The sequence below is a fragment of the Maniola jurtina genome, chromosome 14, assembly GCF_905333055.1.
Source record: "Maniola jurtina chromosome 14, ilManJurt1.1, whole genome shotgun sequence".
Lineage (NCBI taxonomy): Eukaryota > Metazoa > Arthropoda > Insecta > Lepidoptera > Nymphalidae > Maniola > Maniola jurtina.
The window spans coordinates 9,756,246-9,776,517 of record NC_060042.1 but is presented as its reverse complement, the minus strand read 5'-3'; the positions used below and the strand labels follow the sequence as shown (position 1 = coordinate 9,776,517).

The following is a 20,272-nucleotide window of genomic DNA, read 5'->3' as shown; positions in this document are numbered from 1 at the left end:
AAAAGAGCGGAATTGTTTATGTCCTGCCAGGACTTACGGAATCCTGTATAAATATATGTCCTGGACCTGACTTAGGACAGGTCAAGGCTCGGTTCCCAGGCGGCTGTCGGGAGATTTCCGATTATATGCATATTAGCGCATTAATGCAGTCAATTTTCTTTTGCGTTGCGTTCGCCGGCGGTACGGAAACGACCTGTCTGGCTCCGCGACGCGCCGCGCGCTGCACGGGTATTCGCGCGTAGTCCGCTCCGCTGCCTGTCCTCCATTGGCTCCGGTCGACTCACTCAACTCGACTCGGCCGAGCGCGTTGCACACGTGCTGCGTTCGCTCTCGCTAGCGAAACTTCACTCGCTACGTTCGACAATTCGTAAAAGTGGTGTATTTGAACTATCAGTTTTGAGTTCGCCAATACTTTCTTTTTATTTGCGTTCGGACAGTTTTTATTTTGTGTTGTTTACTTTGGTTTGTGACTTTAACACATTGGAGGTGTACGGTTCATTTCCAATACGGCCGTCTGTTTACGGTGAGTACGTCTACGTGTTGAATTTGAATTTATATTTAAGTAGATATAGGAGTGTCGTCCAGCTGATTTATGCGGACGAGAAGAGATCGCGCCATGAACTGCATTACAGATCGAAGGCCGTACGTTTCCTCGCAATCCAATCGGTTTCTGTGACACACTAATTCGGAGTTAGTATTTCTTGAAAATTTTCTATTATAAATAGTATAAAAAAGTATCAGTCAATTTTAAGTACGGCAGTTTATCTGTGAAAACCGATTTACAACGAATATCCCAATTATTATGTTGCCATGCAATTGATAGAGGAGTTGAAGTGGTAAGTACAAATGTTTACCAATAGTTACCTAAGAGACAGCACTTTTCTTCTTTTTACAACTTAAAGGCGTGCGTTGAACTCTTTTCTAGGCTTTTCTAGTGTCTCGTACGTTTGACGAAATAACAAATTGTTTCAATCACTAAAATAATATAATAAATATAACTTGTTTTAATCACTAACATAGCACCGATAATTATAATTAATGTTTAGAAATGTTTTTTATATTAAGAACTTAATGATATTTTTATGATAAAACTCCTTTTCTTCAAATTTTTAATAAAACTTAAAGCTAGCCTAATCTTTTCCAAACACCGATTCCAATTTTTCATCAAGAAAATCTATATATTGTACCGTATGCTAATATAGATATCTATTATCTAGTTATTTAATAAATATAATATCTACTGGTTTAATTTATATTAGTAATTAAGTATAACAAAAAGTATGAACGGTTCTTAAAATAATAAATTAAATAGATCGAGCACTGTTTATGTTTTCCTTTTGATAACGGTAGGTAGGTTTGCAAACAACTGGCGACTGATTGCTTGGGCAATGCAAATATTATGAATGTTTAGTGTGTATTTACTTCTTGCACTTGTTACTGACTTGGCCCTCTTAATTTATGTACCTACTTAGTAACCGATTAAGACCTTGATTTAAATAATTTATTCACTAATTGTAAAACAAGTGGGACTTCATTCAAATAATGAATTTTCCTTGTAAAATGTTCTTTGTAAGTTTGGTGCAACTGCTTAAGTTGCGTAGGTGATTATAATTAATAGGTTGGTGTGACTAATTTGGGTTATAGTTGATCTGAGAGACGTTTGACTGACTAATAAAAAAAGCAATTAAAAACTACACAGTAATTACTTGTTGGTATTCCTTAAATTCATTCATTCATGTAATATATTCTGCTAATCATATACATAATCCATTATTTTTATGAACCTGGAGTTTTATGGATTAGCTAGGTAAGTAAAATGCTTTGTAACAGTTTTACACATTTACGGAACCCTTCTAAACGACAGCAAATAGCTACTTAATACATTATAATTTTTATTTACCTACTTCATAATTGTTGCCCTACTTACATAATTTCATAATTTTATTAATACAATCTAAAAATATAAATACGAATTTAGGTGTATATTTGAATGTATCAAATCTAATATAATTAAATTGGTAGACAAAAGTTCTAACTTTATGAACCTACATTCTACAACCATATTTTTTTTAAAAAGAATATTTATTAGCCATGCTAATCATGACTAATACTCCCCCTTCCCCTCCAATTAAGCGTAAAGCTTGTGCCAGGAGTGGGTACGACAATAGTGCAACGGGTGTGGTTTGAACCGCCGACCTTTCGGAATTCAGTCCTATTTCATTGGTGTGTTACAAATAAAACATGGATGCTCTTGGATTTGATTTTATTTCCATTCACACGACACAGACAGACATTGTATCAAGACAGCGATAGGTGACAAGTGACAAGTATGTGACAAGTGACAGATGACGTTAGGATATTACACAGACTAATACAATACCGTAACATCTCCCTTTTTTTTTTTTTTTTTTAACACTAGGTACTAACTGTTAACAATTTTATTATTATGACAACGACAGATTTTTTATATTTTATAAACACAAGTATATACTTAGTACAAGTACAACATTATTTTTTATAACACCACAAGAAAATCACTTATGACTATCCAGGCTGCATGGTTTACAACCTTTGCCTTTCTCGATACATTGACAGACTACTACTAAAATTGACATTTGTTTTTTGAACCTTTACCTTTCCTGAAAAATAAAAGTGTCTTATAAATAAAAGAATATTTGTGTCTGCTCCAGTGTCTAATAAAAAATTTACCTGTATTTGGTTTATACATAGATCAATATTCCAAGGTTTTGACAAATTAGACTTATCATCCTGTATACAGTAGACAGAACCAACATAAAACAAAGATTCATTATTTACAGACTGATTTTCACAATTGACTACTTTTACTTGATGTGAACGGCAAAACTGAGCGAAATGATTGGACTTATTACACTTTCTGCACTTGACACCTTGAGCTGGGCACTTGAATCTATGTACCTGACCGCACCGACCACATGATGTATTCCTCTGACTTGATGTTGATGGTGTGCGTTGACGTCTTTGCTGTGACTGGTGTCTGGACCTGTTTCTATGGGAAGAGTCTCTGCGACTTGGTGATCTTGACACGCGTCCTATGAAATGTAATGATGCGTCTTCCAATGCTTTTGCTTGTTGTTTAGTAGACTCACAGCGCTTGGCTATGTTTATTGCCTCCTCTAGGGTGTTCGGTTTTTCAATTAGAATCCTTTCTTTATAGTAAGTGTTGTTGCAGTTCCAGCTAAATATGTCTCTGAGCAAGCTTTCACGTATGTCACCAAATTCACAAGTGTGACTTAAATTTTTTAGATCCGTGACATAGGTGTCTATAGATTCATTTGGTAGTTGTTTCCTGCTAAATAATTTATGCCTTTCTATCGTGACGTTTATTTTCGGAGTGAAATACTGTGTAAATTTTTTACAGAGATCGCCAAAACTAACTTTTTCGATATCTAGGTCAAATGAGTAAAAAATTTCCAGACAATCTGATCCGATGAATTGCAAGAGAATGGCTGTTTTACGTGCATCTTCGGCTTCATCTAAATTATTTGCCTTTAAATAGACTTTCAGTCGTGTGAGCCATTTTTTCCATAACAATGGGACGTTGTTACCTTCAACGATGAACGGCGGCAGGGTCATGCCTACTGGCAATGGCGTCATGGCGTGGCTGGTTGACGACTCGCTGTGACCTGGTGGTCTTCTAGGCTTTGTGTTCACAAAATCTTCGTCCTGCATTGTTTTTCTTTATTGTGATCCCTGTTCTGGCACCATATTTCATTGGTGTGTTACAAATAAAACATGGATGCTCTTGGATTTGATTTTATTTCCATTCACACGACACAGACAGACATTGTATCAAGACAGCGATAGGTGACAAGTGACAAGTATGTGACAAGTGACAGATGACGTTAGGATATTACACAGACTAATACAATACCGTAACAAGTCCGTTCCTCAACCGTTGAGCTATCGAGGCTCTAAATTCTAGGCTATTTTATAGGTGCCGTACATTTGTATTCACAAATGAAAGTTAACTGGTTTAATTACATCTACATTACAAGTAAATAAGAAGTTAATTGCAACTAGCACATTTTTAAGGTACTAATTATATAATTAACTTTTAACTAGACCAGCAACTGTCTGAACATTCCATCAAAAAACCATTTTTACACTAACATTCATAACCAAACTTCCTAAAGAATCTTAGTATGTTCGCGATCTCTCTTGAACCGTCATATATTTACGAGTAACATAATATAATATTCACATGATATTCACAATAATAAACGTGCAGAGTTGATGGACACATCACAGAGGCAATTAATTACAACTTTATACAAACAAACACATCTTTTTACAATCTTTCAACGTCTGTATAAATCATAATTTAACATTTTAAGGTCACTTATCAATACAGTCTCATATTTTGTAAACCGGTGTTTCAACTCATTTAAGACTACTTCTGATCTGCAAAATTTTGTCTATAAATATATAGCTCAAATACCTAAAGTTAATATTTTGACTGTTAATTGCCAATTATAAATCAATTAATTTTAAATGCTACTGGAATATAAAGCTGACCATGACGACAAATTAAAAATAAATAATAAGTCCAATAAGGAAGGACTTATATTATTAGGTACCTAAGTAAACAATAAAAACGAAAATAAAATAAGTAACTGAAGATTGTAATTGTTTTACTAAGACCGTTATTAAAAAGAAGGATTTTTTTGTGCTGAAAAGAGGCTGTTTCTAAATTAATTGTATATTCTCTTCTTATTATACTTATTAATTGTATAGTATCTTCGTCATCACTGACATAATGACAAAAAATTTATTAGGTAGATTACATATCTATTTTAAATATTAAGTACATAATAATATCGTTAAATTTTTGATTCAATTTCTTGCCCATTTCAAACATATAAATATGTACGTATTTAGGTAGGTTTCCTAACTCATTATAACTTCAGCGCACAAATTGTCAGGAAGTTCCGAAGTAGCAAGTCACTTATAGACCCTTTCTGTTACAAAACTAACTTGCATATTGCATGTTTCCAGTTTCCACGTATCGCATCTATCATTATTATTCCTCATTCGACAAATATATGATGATGAAGTACTAGGTACTTTGAGCTAATTATCGTACTTACTGATATTTAAAGTAACTGAACATCAAGACTGGTATGGAAAATCTAGTAGTCTGTTATTTAGCATAATAAGCAGATCTTTATTTAAATGCTGGGAACATGCTAGAACGAAGGAGAATATAAAACTAACAGCACATTATATTTTTTATTTTTATACCTTATAGCCAGTTCAAATTTTCAAAAAAAGATAAGTATTACTATGGTCTCTATCACAGCAAATACTAATAAGCTAATAATAGTTTCAAAAAAAATTTGAACCCAAGGGAGTCCATTAAAACCTCAAAAAAATGGCATTTCTGTGATTATAATCTTTCATGTGTTTCATCTCTGTGCTCGCTATCATTTTAGCGTCAATTTTTTGGCGCCTTGGTGTTGTTAAAGCATCTAGATTAATATTGTTATTTACTGCATTATGCGTACAGCTACTATTGTTTCAAGCTAAGGAATTCTCGATTCGTGAATCTGACTCACATTTGACCAATTTTCATAAAATTATGTAGGTATTAACCCTTACCTTTTCTCACGGGACATCGTATCCCTTTTAAAGATTACAACTCCAAAAGTGATAGGTATGCATATCCATCAATGAATATCTTCTACGCAAATATGACGCTGATGACCTAATTCCGCGATAGATGACATGTGCAATGTGCATGTTTACAAACACAATACAATCAAATGATAATAACAAGAATATCAATCAGAAAAATTCCACACATAAATACGTACCTACCTCCTGACAAGGATTCGGACTAAATACCTACTTAACTTTGTAATATTTGAAAATTATAATAACATAAAATCGATTTTTAAATAACAAATAATGCAATTTAATTCAAATGAATCATTACTTTTAAGTTGGTAAGTTCAATGTTAAATGTTCAATTGGTAGGTATAAATGGTTTATTTCAGGCTCCAGCAAAATATTTTTTACCGCAACTACACAGGTGTTTAAAGTTATACAAATTAGACAAAATATATGGTCCATTTATCATCCGTCCATAGAACTAACGGTCTATGTCTAAACTTCTAACTTAAAAGGACATAGGTCGTTTTGAATCACCTATATACATTACCTACGTGCTTTTACTTTGTAAATGTATACATTTCATTCAAAGTTATAACCATTGAACTACTATGTACTAAATGGTTATAACTTTACTACATACTAGGTAGGTAGGTATATTACCCACATTGAATTGATTGTATTAACATAATTCTTTTGGTCCTCGAATAATATCATATTTTATTTGAGGATCTATCCACAGTTTTATACGATTATTTTATTAGATGAAGGGATAAAATAAATAATTTAATCTTTTACATTCTCATCGCTATATACTATCAAATTGTCTCTTATCCGGTGGAAGGAATAAGGTTAAAGTAGAATAGTTACTGATAGGTAGGTACTAAGTAAATTTATTGTATGTCTTAATGTTTATTTTCTATGTGTTTTGTTTTTCCTACACTAATATTTTGTGTCGCAAAGAATTTATCTAAGTATATATTATGTAACTCTTAGTTAAGCAGGCTCACTGCTCGGCTTCACATCATGGCTCTGAAAAGATAGCGTTGCATGCCCGGAGTCTAAACCCGCATCTCTGAATGATTTCTTAACAACTAGACTATTGCTACTTTTACCTTCTTAATAAGTAGATACTTAAATTGTTTTCCTTTCACAGGTTGTCTAAATATGAGTTAAATGCTACGTAAAGTAGCTGGCCCTTAGACCACATGTAGATATGTTCTAAAATACATAATTAATAGATTAATTACACTTTTGCCGTCGTATTTAGTCCTGAACTTAACTCGAGTAGGTATTGCTTTATAATAATTTAATACAAGTAACGTTTACAAATTGGTTGAAGGCAAATTACATTGCGAAATTAAGAGCCGTCGAAATTTTTTAAATGTAGGTTCATACATACATATACTCGTACATAGATAGATAGCCTTACATTGATAATAGTACAATTACCGCTATGTTGAATACATTTTTCCAGTGATAAGTAGTACGATTCACAACACAATGGTGTGTACGGTACGCATAATGTAAACTTGGAGTTCGTGCCAGTTCAACATCATCACGGATTAAGTTTGCACAAACAAATTCGATAAAAATCCTACCTAGGTAATTTGTCATCAAAATCGTCAAACTTTCACGCTATTATTGATTGGTGCAGAATATGAAAACCTAATAAGTACGTACGTAGATTTGATAGGCATACCTTACAAAATGTTTCCTCTTTATCTATGCAATAAGAAAAGATTTATAAACAAGTGTAAATTAAACATTTTCATCACCCCCGACCAGTGAAGGTTACAGTAACTAGAAAAGATAACTTTTAAACGGCTGAACCAATTTTTTTGGATTATAGCTAAGAACACTCTCGATCAAGCCACCTTTCGAACAAAAAAAACTAGATTAAAATCGGTTCATTCGTTTAGGCGCTACGATGCCACAGACAGATACACAGATACACAGATACACAGATACACACGTCAAACTTATAACACCCCTCTTTTTGGGTCGGGAGTTAAAAATCAATTCTTGAGGCGGATAAAAAGGAAACAAAGCTTGCGAGTGGCGATAAATAAATTAAGTACAACAAGATTTTTTCTGATCAATGACAGATGGAACTATTAATAGCCTTTACACGATCTTCAATTCAATAGACAGGTTCTTAGCTTCTTACCGAGATGATCCAGCAAAAACTTTTATTGTTATTTTTATTTAATTATCACATTGTATTGTAGTGAGCTAATGCGATTGTAGGTACTAAAACAGTAATTATTATACAATCGATTTTTTAAGAGAGAAGTAGGTAGGTTACCTAAGGAGAGTAAGTAAACTAGCCGGCAAAACTTCATGAAATCGAAACAAAATATCTTGCAAGTTTTTTAAGCACAAAATTGACAATACTTAATTAAAGTTAAGGGCGCCTTTTTTTCCTCAAAATACTTTGTAAATCGCACATTATTTTTAATTCAATTAATTGAATTAAAAATATTTTTATTTATTAATTTATTTAATCCCGTCAGTAGGGGAAAAACTGAGTCCAATATTTTTTATGATATTACTGATTAGAATATTACCGCATATAATGACACTAGCCTGTACTTTAATGAAAAAAAATAGCAAAAAAAGGTATCAGTTTACTTCAGCGCGATAATATATGAATTAGTGGGAACATTAGTACATTGTAACAAGTTTTAAAAGTACGCATTGCGTATTGTGTTTCGTATGTTTTATCCATGAATATTGGCATGTTGTTAACATTGAACCCAGCATGTGAAGGCTGTTGACTCTTACAAGTTCTTGCAGCGGTAGTGGCATGTACGTAAGGGTCGTAGGTCAAATACAACAATGGGTAATGGGTATGCTATAGAATATATATCGATTAGTAAACATTGCAAGGGAAATGTTTCCCAATGAATTTCATTAACAATAAGTACATAGACCTACGTATACTGTGTATAGTGTACATATATTATGTAAATATACTTATAAGTGTAACTAATACTTAAAAGTTAAAATATATTAAAATTAATTACGTACGCGACCGACGTTACGGACAACCCGGTTGCCATCTCGACCTGTCGCGTACGATACTAACTAATTATTTTAATACAGGTATTTTAAGGGGCGGGGGTTATTTTAAAATAATACGGTACGCGGTAAATATTACCTTAATGAACACTCTCCTTAATGATTTGTGTTCAGATATGTTGTAGAACCTCGATCATGACTAGTTGCCAGGATTGGTCCGAGAAGAAGGTCCTGAAAGATAACAGTTTTGTGATTTTGTAATTAAATAATACAGCCGAAAAACTCGTACTGTAGGTACGGGTACATAAAACGATCTTCGAAGCACTTTTCGGGAAAGTAAGAGCTTACGGAAGGAAACCATTGACATTGGCACCACAGCCCGAGGCCAAGAAACCAGTCGAACTACATTAATGATCAATCGACGTTTAAGCTTGGAATAAAGGCCTGGAAAGACACAAGGCGCGTCGGTAGCGTATTTAACGCGGTTCCTATAATCGTTTTTTTTAAATAAAGTAAATTGATGTTTTCTGGGTTGCCAGTTTTTCCCCAAAACAAATAGTGTTGGGACCAAAAATAAAAAGTACGGACTGGCTCATAACTCTAGTGATTAATAACTGACTTCAAACCATGGGCCATAGGTTCAATTGGCACCCTGCATGAACCCTTATGTGATGAACGCAGTTGTTCTTTGTCCTAGGTGACACTTTTCTTTGTCCTAGGACACTTTTGTATGTATATAATATACCTACGTAATATGCGAATACAAAATGTGTGAGCCAGTCTAAAATAGAGAAATAGGAACTGGATTATTAACTCATTTACAATGACGCAACTGAAACACCTCACATCACTATTACTTTAAATATGGCATTGTTATAATGCAATTTGCATATTATTAGCTCCAATCAAAATACTTTTTTTAGTTAAGAATTCTATTATATAGAAGATTAATACAAGATGCGGTTTGAGATCCCTCTTACTGCTATCATCGATACCGTCGCACTCGCGTCACTGTTACGTTCAGCAGCTCAATTACGATAATATGAAAACTTCAGTGTGACGATCACGATCACCTCTGATTGGCCAACACTCGCTCAATATTAGCTACAGTGAATTCTTACAACAAGAATAGCATAAATTCAGCCAATCACAACAATTGCGATTCTAATAATGATTGATACAGTGTGATGTGCTTGATACAACTACATTGACAAATTGACAACTGTACACGTGTTCAATGTCATTCCATGCCGCTGCCATCGCGCTTTATCTGTCCAGGCCTTTATTGCTCTTTATCATTGGTGAAATTGAAGCCAAACACATCTGCCGCATAATTCGCTGTTACGCGCTAGTAAATTAATGAAATACGATAACGATTTAGGCGCTCAACCTCTTGAAGCTAGAAAGAAAGCCACTCGAAATGTTTTATCCAACTTTATCTCTCTGCCTGACTGACGAGGCTGAATGGTCGTCGATCATTGCCTTTCCCAAAGAAGATAAATTGTAAAAAAAAAAACATTTCTCTAAATAAGTATGATGAAAAGCCTATTTTATTAATACATAGACTTTACTATGACTATTCTGAACAATTCAATTCTATAAATAATTATCATAATATACCTACATATTATTATGTACGGACGCAGTCGATCGGCAGTTGTGATGCAGTTGTATCAACTACAATGAAACTGCACCCCAACTGCAATTTAGCAGTCGGCTTACAGTCCAAATGCAGTTCGTCTGTATAGACCCTAACTATCAGGTAAATGTTACGTTTTATGAGTGGCAATAAAATGAATCTTGCATTGTTACATCACGGTACAATAAAAAAGTTACACGGGTGAATAAATATACGTACCTACCTTCCTAAGTATATTTATATTACCAATTTGTTTTTGATCTTTTTGGGTTACTTTCACTCGCTTTTTCAACTATCTTTTTTTAAATTGGCAGTCCCTCTCATTATAACGTACCATATCAATGCACATTGCATTCAAGATAAAGTTCGAAACAAGTAAGTACTTAAGTTTATTATTTTCTTAACCTTTTTTTGCAATAGTTATTGATCATTCGTAGACATTTCAGAAATCTTTCATGTTTCAAGATCAAGATTTAGTATTTGGAACCTAAAATTTGTTGGTTGATACGTATTACGAACCATACCAATTCAAAATCATTTGCATCAAGATTTAGTAGTTGGAACCTAAAGTTCGTTGGAACCTTACCAATTCAAAATAGACAAATCCTTCTCTAGTTCATGAGATCTCATCATCAGATGATCCAGTTCTCACTGATCAGATGGGAACTGGGCTTACTCCTGTAGCATTAAGAAGAGTTGACACCCGGAAGGAATTGACTGAATATTGTATTATCATGTAATGAGATCGAAATTCGTGGGCGGACTTTCAGAATCTGAATCACTTCCGTACCGAATTAATTGAAACAAACATATACCAATTACGAAAGTAAAGCTAAATAATTAACTGTTTCATGAAGTATTCTGCTAAAGTTTAGATACTACGTACTACGATGCCACAGACAGATACGCAGATAACCAAGTCAAACTTATAACATCCCTCGTTTTGGGTCGGGGGTTAAAAATAACAGATACGTATTGCATATTGCATACTGCTCAAGTCAAAAGTCAAAACCTTTTCCAAGACAGATAAAACCCTACATGATCGTAATTCGTATCATGAGTATTAATCAAGCTTCGTTACACTTGTTATACATTGTTTATTGGCACGCATAGTGCACATGGCAATCGTAGTCAGTGTTTAATTATTTCCGCAGTTCGAAGCGATAAATAAAGGTTAAAAAGGCGTAGTTAATCCGACATCAAAGCGAGCTGTGAAAACAGTGTCAGTTGTCGTCTACCACGAATCGGTTGGCGTTTATTTTTACAGTTTAATTAACCAAATAAGCCAAACAAACTTTTTGTCGTCCTAGAAAGTTAATTGGGGATAAGTTAAATTGAAAAAGACTATGTGAAATACAACAACTGTACCGGACTTTATCATAATAACTCTTAAACAAACATGTAACTCTTTATATCTGAATAAAAAATAAAGATAAAATTAAGCTTTGAAGCCATAAGTTATTGTTAAGTTTCTAATTCCAGTACATTTTGCATGTTGCATGGAATTTGGTGAAGATCTGGAGAATGATGTAGGCAGAGAGATATATAACGTACTTAATATCGAAGGCCTTAGATATTAATTATTTTTGTCCTGGAAAATCAAAGGGTTCCCACGGGATTTTTAATAACTCCACGCGGACAAAACCGCGGCCATGAGCTAGTATGAAAGAAAGATACCAGTTACAATCAGGTTACAATAACTAAACTTCGATATAAATTCCAAGAGACATGACGAGAATCAAAGGGGAATGTTAAAGATTACAACATCAACAAACAACAATGATAACGAACGCCTGACTGCAATTAATTAGAACATTATTGATTCATGACTAATCACATTTTCCTGACTGATTTGAACTTTACATAGGGACATTGTGGCTTATTCTGCTGTCGACACTCTAAATTAAAATGACAGTTAAATATCTATTGCTATGCCTTTTATAATGCTCCCTATGAAAAAGGATAGCACTACATTTAGACCTCTCAATTTAGTTTACTTTATAGTTATAGGTACCAGCAACAGAATTAGCCACATCTTATTTATTTACATAATTTTTACTGTATGCTACATACTGTACAGTCTGTAGCATACAGTAAAAATTAAAAATTCATCCGCTTGAAATTTGGACCAGGCTTTATCTCGGGATCTATTCAACTGATTGTGATCAAATTAAAATATTCTTTTATACAACTGTGCGTAGTGTAAGTGAACCTTTTCCGGTAGCTATAAGCTAAGCTATGAACATAAATTAGTGATCTTATTTTTCTTGATTGTCACAGATCCCTCGCTAGTCGCTAGTCGCTACACATGCTCGCACGTCGTTGTAGGAATGGCAGTCATACTTCTTTATATTGTCTATCTGTCTCGTGTTGTGTGTGATCGCGATTTGTAATTGAGATTTCGATGTTTTTTCTTTCCGCCCGGCGCGGCCATGTGAACAAAATATGGGAGTGAGATTTTCCCGCGGCAGAGCAGGTCGGCCGCGCACTCCCACGCTGCCTTCCCTCTGCACCTCGGACTCACAATGGCAACATTACTGCACACTTTTTCTTCATCATTGTTGTTTATATTACTCGTTAACGTTCGCCAATAATTCCTCGAAGCGAGACTTGGATCTTTCTTATGTTTTATAGAATCAAGATTTCTTCCGCGTAACAACTTTTTATCTTTTGCGTCGCCGATACCAGCTCCTTTAAAGCAGACGCCGACCTGATCCAATTTTGATCTGGAACGCATCTTTTTATGACTGGGTTTATTTTTTAGCTGAACATGACTAATAGCCTAATAGTCTTCTTTTTCCTCATACAAGGCACTAAGAATTCTAGAAGTGGGGACAAGTCCGACTATGAGATTACAACCCGGCTTGGAGCCCAGGTAACGATTCCAATGAGAATCAGGGGCAGTTTGGGTTTCAGGTTAATATCTATCCGTCCCGTTTTAACTGAAACTTAAGTATGAGCAAAGTCAAAGAATAGGTACGCTCTCAGCCTCAATTTCAATCCGTATTTTAGTATTTCTGCTTAGTTGTTCCGCGTTTAGTACCTAGCATGTTTGATTTAGGTATGTCCTGAATAATGATTTTCCGCGTGGCTCTCAACCGCAGTATTAAATATGCGTATTCGCTACAATAGCCTACAATAGTCTAAGAGACTGTGAAAGGTATTCTGACTGTTATATAAAATGAATTTCCTGAAGCATAATTATTTCTATTCGTAGTTTTAGATACTTACAAGCTCGTATAAAGAATGTGATGGATACTTATTGGTATTGGTATGAATGTTACTCGTAGTGTTAGGTAAAGACAATTGGATCACAAAAGAGAGATAAATCTTTCACATGCTAAACTTCTACTACTGTTTTACTTCTACGCTTCTACTACATCGATAGGTATATTAACTGTTTGGGCATGGGATCATGCCTTGTGCATTCAGGTCAAAATACATTATCTATCGATAAACTATACTAGGATGAAGCGAATGATTCGATTTACGAGTTATCTGACAGAAGAATGTTTATTCTGATGAATAGAATAATCCATAGCTGATATCTGAAATATACAATCATCCCTAGGTCTATGACTACGTGCAATTAATTCGACGCCAACGCAGGCGCCATGCGTCGTCGTACCTACAGACAAACCAAACTGTTTTCACTGGGAACTGTGCCATGTGGGTGCAGTTGAGGTGACATCCGACCGAGTTCTGTATATTTATTGCCCTTAAGCATCCCGACCCTAAAAGCTTTTGTCGCTACATGTTGTCATAACAATATTTCGCACCGCATGCAGTTACACGGAATCATTGCATTTATGTTCGAGTATGCTCGGACGATCAAATTTTACAAAAGCTACGCGGTCCTGACTCAATTTTAATTGGTCGGCAATTGTCCCTATAGTGGTTATTTAGGTCTTAATTCCTAGTACTAGGTACGCTAAAATCGTTGACAGACGTCGTCGGTCGCGCGTAAAATATTTAAGCTTTATGACTGCTGTAGTATAGGTACATCAATGCTGCTGACACTGCAACGCTGCACAGGACGTAGTACGTACCTACTACGTAATATCTCTGCGTTTGTACGTATGTAGCACTTATACGTACAATGTATAAACGCAAAAGTTTAATACTATTGAGATACAATGTGCCGGGCTCTTTGGTACGCAAAAACGCACTACGTAACGTTGTAATTGTAATGCTAAGTTTAGTATACGTTTTGATACGCAGCGTGTTTGATTTGTGTTCATATCATTAATCATACGCACCCAGGAACCCCTAGGTACCTTTGTAGACCGATATACATATGCAACCAACATCAGCGTAGGTGGAATTCAGACCTAAAGGTTGCCAAATGCTTAATTTAGAATTTTATCTATGAATAGGTGTCTAAGAAGCATATAGTAAGTAAATAACAGAGCAGCATTATGTATGTACATACGCCTATATCAAGGAAACAAGAATAGTTTATCTACTCTCTTCTTTATTCTCATAAATAAGGCAAAGGTAATTAAAGTATTTCTAATGGAAAACACTCATCAGTCCGCCCGCCTTAAAGCCGACGCAGACATTATTATTGTTGCATAATATTATTAAAAGCTGGCGGAGCTTCAATTGAAGGCCAATTATTATTATTATCCCTCCTGCATGTGTTATGAATATACTAACATTCACTCCCATTTCCATTACAGGAAACTTCCTCTTTGTTTAATTAAAATACTTTTTATCTGTCTCCTCCAATCTCCATCCTATTTTCGTTAAAGTATACCAAATTAACACTGGCAATAAATAAAAGTCAAAAATTGTTTATTCCTGATTTGCCAACTCTTTAGACGCTACTTGATGCATATTTGCCACATGTGGCCAGCGTTGGTCAACATGCCGACTTGCGAGACTTCATATAAAGATCCAAAGATTTTGGCACCTTCCAAACACTCTAACCAGCCAACACCTAGCCTATCAGGTAGCAGGATATTCAAACAGTGTTTAGGCATTGGCCAGCATTCGCCATGCATATTAGGACAGGTGTAGTTAACTGGTGTGGTGTCGTACTGTCAACCTACCGTGCAGTTTGTTTTTACGCAGCGATCAAAGAATTACCGTTGCGCGCCGTCAATTTTTTTTTCTTTTAATTCCGCGAAGTGGTGTAACGGTGTCGTATCCATTTGTTTTGGTTGGTCACACTCCACGCTTAAACTTTATCGCACCACATACCCACTACCGTTTCTCAAGGGCGCAGTTCTATAGTTACATTAAATTCCCCTGTTCGAAAGTACTTACCGATAATCAAAACATAAGACAACTAATAAGTAAGAATTAAGACATCGTAAAAATACGAAGAATTCAGTATGGAAATGTAATAAGCTCTTCTGATTGAGCGGCAATACGACACGACCGGAGAGACATTAGGTGCAGCAGAATGACCATTTTAGGTGCTCTCCGAGGCACGGAGCTGTAACGTCAACTTCCTAATTCCGGGATGCTGTGTACCTACTGCGTTTCTTGACAGAAAACCTCAATTTTTAACGCAACGCGAAATTCGAACTTGGAATCTCATGAATCAGGTATTTGGAGTTCTGTGATTATTATGATGCTCGATGGTCAACAGTAATTTATACACTAGCGTCAAAGTTCCTCGTATATCACCGCCAGTTGTTCGGCGCCAGTCATGCCAAATGCACATGCAATGACACGGTGTATGAACTCGTATGAAGAAGCGTCTCTAAAAAGTAAATCGTGAGAATCGATTACGGCGACTCGCCAGGAATCCGCCGACATGACATTGTAATGTGACAAGGCTAGCAACACGTGGATGCCTTTCCATTCAGCGCATTCTAAAAGCGGTCTGTTTAGATTTTGAATGGTTCGCTACAGAAGCTATTTCGCTTAAAATACTCGTAATACCAGTGAATGAAATAGGATTCCTGCAGCAAGAATAAATTGCCGACGACATTATTTTCCTATAGTACAGTAGGTTTAGTACAGAGATATTTTAACATTTTGTTTAGAAGTGAAACTTCTTATGGTGCAATTTGAGATTTAAGAATAACTCAGATATTTCCTCGGACGGAAAAACGCGAACATAACTTCCTTCCGTCCAGATTTAAAATAGTCGCCAAACAGAACAGCTGTTTTGAAGCAACCACCTTTTATTCAGGTGTTTTAAAGGACCAAGTAAGCAGTTAGTGCCATAGACTAAAAGCTCAAAAGATTTCTAAAATATTCGATATCAAAGATGTTTCACTAATTCATCTATGAAGGTTACACGTACCCACTAATATATTTTTTACTTATAGAAGTAGGTACCTTTGCATTATGTTAGTACTTATATTTTTCGATTCTCTATATTTAAGACATTTGGATTAAAGTTTTATTCTGTTTCGGCATCTCTAAATATGATTTAATACTCTTAGGTATTTATCAATATTTTTTTGTAACCAAGGTTGTTTGAAATTTGTCTGTATGTAGATTTGTTAACAAAACCCTAAAACGGTATTATTACCTTTAAAATGTTTGAGAAATCTTTGACTAAATGACTACTGTATAATTCTGACAGCTGTATAATAATGACAGGCTTACGCAATTACGACAATTAGTTAATCAAACACCCAATCAAACTAATAGTAAACAAGAAAGCACATGATACATAACACACGCAATAATAAGTAGGTAAATTCCACAATGATGGTTAAAGGTTATCCATATATTAAGGCGTGTCATGCAAGTAGGTATTCATTACGTATTGTGTTAATTTAATGAATAAATAATTTATCAAAATTATAACTGTTACGACTCTATCAATACAGAAATTTAGGTACCTACACATATGAAGATAAATGAGCTCAATGACTAAACAGTTTGGTTTAATCGATGTAAGCTTAAACAGACAAATCACAACAGCACCGCACGACTTACAATTCCACGGCAGCTGGTCACACAAAAAGCGCGCCTACGCGTGTACGAATTGTTATAATTTAATATAAAAAACTTTATGGAGCACGTCACACTGAATAGTGTGGCAGTAACAGCCACAGAAATCAGAAAAAAATTATACTTTCATTAACTCTTATGAATCGTTAAAAAATATTTTTCATTGAGTAGTGACAATATATCCTTCACCTTAAATCGTTAAGGTGAAGGATATACACTACACGGGTCTGTCCGCGAAATTCAAATTCAATTTAGTTTTTCGCAATTTGTAAACTTATACGACAAAGTAGGCTTATGGCATTCTGATTGCGCCAATGGCAGTATCATCTACACACGTTTATACAAAAATCTTTACTTGAAAGTGTCCAGTTTAAGAAATCAGTCAGAGTATCGACTAATTTGTGAGTAATTCACGTCAATGTCATTATTTTGACTAATTTCGCGGTTAAAACCGTTTAGTACACCAACCAAAATCAGTTCTTCCACTTCTTTTTATTAATATAATAAATATATTAACTCGCGAACAAAAAAAATCCAGGTCGCTTATTGAAATAATAATTACTATTGTGTCCGATCTCGATTCTTTGCTCGCGACTTCATTTGACAAGATTTAAATATACAGCGATTGCCATCTAACCTCCGTAACCTGTTACAAATTAACAACCCAGTAGCGCAAGCTTACAAATAATTTACATCTAGGGTTAACGACTGTTATTATCGGCTGTCAATTAAAGGAACCGGTATCAGCGGCCTAGTCTACTGGATGGAAAGTAAACGAACATTAATGCTGCCAAGTTCGGCCACCCATCTATTTATTTATCAACTAGAACATTGCACCAACCACTTGCCGCATATAGGCCAAACCTAAAGTACATAAAATGCCAGAATTTTTCTGTTCTGTTTGTTCTGTTTATAAAGTACCTAGCTATAGCGTCAAGAGTGAATACGCACCTTCTAGGCAAGGGCCTTAGACTGCATCATCACTTGCCATTAGGTGTGATTGCAGCCAAGCGCTAGTCTATGAATTAAAAAAAAATAGCGTCATGTAATTCGAAGAAGTGGCTCAGGTACGAACGACGGAAGAGAGTTTATTTTTATGAAATAGCAGGTAGGTATTCTATTTCAGTTATGTTATAACTTTTCCAGTATTTCTTCCAATAAGTACATAATTATATGTAAAACGTGTGCTTTGGTATGACTGACGACAATATAGGCTAACCGCGCGATCTAATCTTTTGATGTTTCTGATGATATGCCTACCACAGAGTACTACTTACCACAAGGCACTTTCTTTGCCTTGAACTCTTCAAAGCATTTGATACCTACCTTGAAAGCGATTACTTGTATTAACTACATAATTTCAACTTTTATATAATAAAAATTTTAAAAATTATGGTATTATGGTATACAAAATGATGAAATTCCATGATTACTCTTCGATTTTTCGCAATAAAAATAATTAGCCTATGTCCGTCTCCGTACCAAATCGGTTTTATTGTGCCTCTCCCTTTTTTCCACCGACACAGGCTCACTTCCGCATTTATAATATTAGTATGAATGAAGTAAATGTTTATAAGGATGTTTATATACTTGTTTAATATTTATAAAAATGAGTATTGAGTATAATATGAAAAGGCTCTCACGATACCATAATAGGTACCTAGTGGCAGGACATGACAAGCCGAGGCGAGTCAGTAGGCAATGATAATGAAAGTGACAACCGAGGCTGACGAAAGTGACTAACTAGATTTATTTACACTTGTTCGAAATAGACACGAACACTTCTAAAACTGGTGTCCACATTACATCTGTGGGTAGAGTTACTACGTAATACGACAACGTTTCAGGACGCAAATTAATAAAAAAGATCTACAAACCAAGAAATTGGTTTGGTATAAGTTATACTTGATTTGTACCAGCCAAATGTACGCCATGTGTGTGTTCGTAGTTTGCACGCCAGAAATTGCTGGATGCTTGCTGAGTTCACTACGAAAATCGGACAAGTGCGAGTCGGACTCGCACGCGAAGGATTCCGTACCATCATACAAGAAATAAAACTTATATTTTTTTTTAATTTTATGGTGGCCATTTTACCTAAATTTTTCACTATTTGTTGTTATAGCGGCAAAGGAAATACACATTCTGACTCTCTACCTCTCTACTCTGTTACGGTTCACGAGATACAAACCTCTGACAGACAGACGGACGGACAGTGGAGGCTCAATAATAGGATTTCTAAAAAGTCCATCTAGTACTGAATAAAAAGAAAGTTAGGTGAATTAAAACACTTATTTCGGAAAAGTCCGCAAATTTCGCTGTTATTGGCAACTCTACATTTGGCCCAGCCTGCTTCGCTATTTATATCGCCACAGGCGCAGATCTGACTCCTTCTACGGGAAACTAGATTCTGTTCCGATCGCCTGATGTTAATTAACTATACGTGTTCATTGAATTGACAGTAAGAAATATAGATTAATAGGCATTAAAATCGTCTGGTGAAACGCAAGAGCAAGTAAGATAAAATTATGTCGAAGTAAGAAACATTATCCCGGAAACTAGACACGGTCGAAGACTTTACACAAATTATGACCAGCAAAGAACCAGCCAAATTGATTCACTGTTGTATACGACTCAAGCAGAATTTGAACTGCAGACCACTTGTTGATGAGGCAGACAGTAACCACTGAGATGAAATGGAAAATATTTATTTATCATAGGTCAACTTGTGGCACTTATGAAGTCAAGACCACCTTCTGATTCAGAAAACAGGTTCTATAGAGAAGAACCGGCAAGAAACCCAATAGTGATTTTGTTTTATGGCAACAAGATCGTCCGATAGACGTCCGTCAGAGTGACTATAGTTCGCGACAGGTTGACATGGCAATCGGGGTGCCGTGCTATCCCGCACCGGATTAGCACAGGGGCTGAGCGGGTGTGCGGTGCGTCCCACCGATTGTCATGTCGAGCTGTCGCGAACTATACGTCCACTGCAGCTCTTGTAGGGACTTCCACACGCCACGGTCTTGCGCCGCGTGA

At 35.4% G+C, this 20,272-nt stretch overlaps 1 protein-coding gene across 1 annotated transcript in view; it reads left to right on the top strand.

The window, feature by feature from the left end:
• Window positions 1-253: 253 nt before the first annotated feature.
• The window catches only part of LOC123872160, a 56,142-nt gene continuing 36,123 nt past the window's right edge, over window positions 254-20,272 (top strand). Inside the window, exon 1 of the mRNA XM_045916320.1 lies at window positions 254-523. The gene's annotated coding sequence lies outside the window, so the exon portion shown is untranslated. The remainder of the gene's footprint in view (window positions 524-20,272) is intronic.